This window comes from Centrocercus urophasianus, unplaced genomic scaffold (genome assembly GCF_019232065.1).
Source record: "Centrocercus urophasianus isolate 14NV4802_14NV808 unplaced genomic scaffold, USGS_Curo_1.0 seq_47, whole genome shotgun sequence".
NCBI classification, from domain to species: Eukaryota; Metazoa; Chordata; class Aves; order Galliformes; family Phasianidae; genus Centrocercus; species Centrocercus urophasianus.
This window is the reverse complement of record NW_024885055.1, coordinates 2,433,359-2,434,371: the sequence shown is the minus strand read 5'-3', so window position 1 is coordinate 2,434,371 and position 1,013 is coordinate 2,433,359. Positions and strand designations below refer to the sequence as shown.

At 48.4% G+C, this 1,013-nt stretch overlaps 1 non-coding gene across 1 annotated transcript; it reads right to left on the bottom strand.

Moving 5' to 3' along the window:
- Positions 1–434: 434 nt before the first annotated feature.
- On the bottom strand, positions 435–506 carry TRNAE-UUC. Its single transcript has one exon. It is a non-coding gene; the product is annotated as a tRNA-Glu (tRNA).
- Between the last annotated feature and the right edge of the window lie 507 nt (positions 507–1,013).

Below are 1,013 nucleotides of genomic sequence, written 5' to 3'. Positions count from 1 at the left end.
CCCTCCTCAGCGCCCTCCAGGATTCTCATTCACATCCTAACCTAATCTGTTCCCTCTTTGGAAAGCTCACAGTGCTTGGCCAAATTAGTCAGAGCGCTGGGAGCCCTGGTGGTAAGGAGATGGTTGCTGAATGGCTCATGAAACTGTGAAATAAGGGAATCTTAAAATTTTCTGATTCAGCAGTGTGCTCTGCAGCATTCTGCACCAAGCAAATCTATCTAGAGCAGGTTTCTGGGAGCCTTGTTGGTTGAGTTTTGAACATGTCCCTGAATGGACATCCCCACATTTCCTCTGAGCTCTTTTTTCCAGTGTTGCACCTGGATAGAGAGAAAAATTATCCGTGGTGGCTAACGAGAACACGTCCTTGTGCAGCCAACTCCTGTGTCACGTTGATTTTACCCAGCGGAGCCCCAAAACACGACACAGTAAATGATTTCCCACACCGGGAGTCGAACCCGGGCTGCCTGGGTGAAAACCAGAAATCCTAACCGCTAGACCATGTGGGAGCACATCTGGCTGGCCCACCTGCCTATCTCTGAGCCCCCAGGTAAATCTGACCCTGCTGAACCCTGCAGAGACCCCAGAACCACTCCCTCTTTCTCCTTCCCTGGCAGCTTGAAAGGCAAAAGCACAACAAAATGCTGGGACCCTCCTGTATCTCTGTTTCAGAGATGCAGTTTGCAGCAGGTACATGCAGAGCTGGTGCAAGTCCTGTCCCTGGGCTGGCTGCATTAGGCAGCTGCCAACCTGGAGCGCTGCTGCCCAATTGAAGGCAGGGTCACACATGAGGCCATTAACACCGTTAAATCAGTGTTAATTGGTGGCAGGAGCTAATTCCACCCAGCATGAAGGCACACTTCCCCTTTATTTGATTTGATTACACTTTTTTGTTTTGTTTTGTTTTTGCTTGATTTCCTACGGTAAGTAGCTCATAATTAACAGAGGATGAATAACATTTCTGCCACTTTGCGCATTAAGTTTTCCCACAACAAATGAAAACATAATTGCCATCA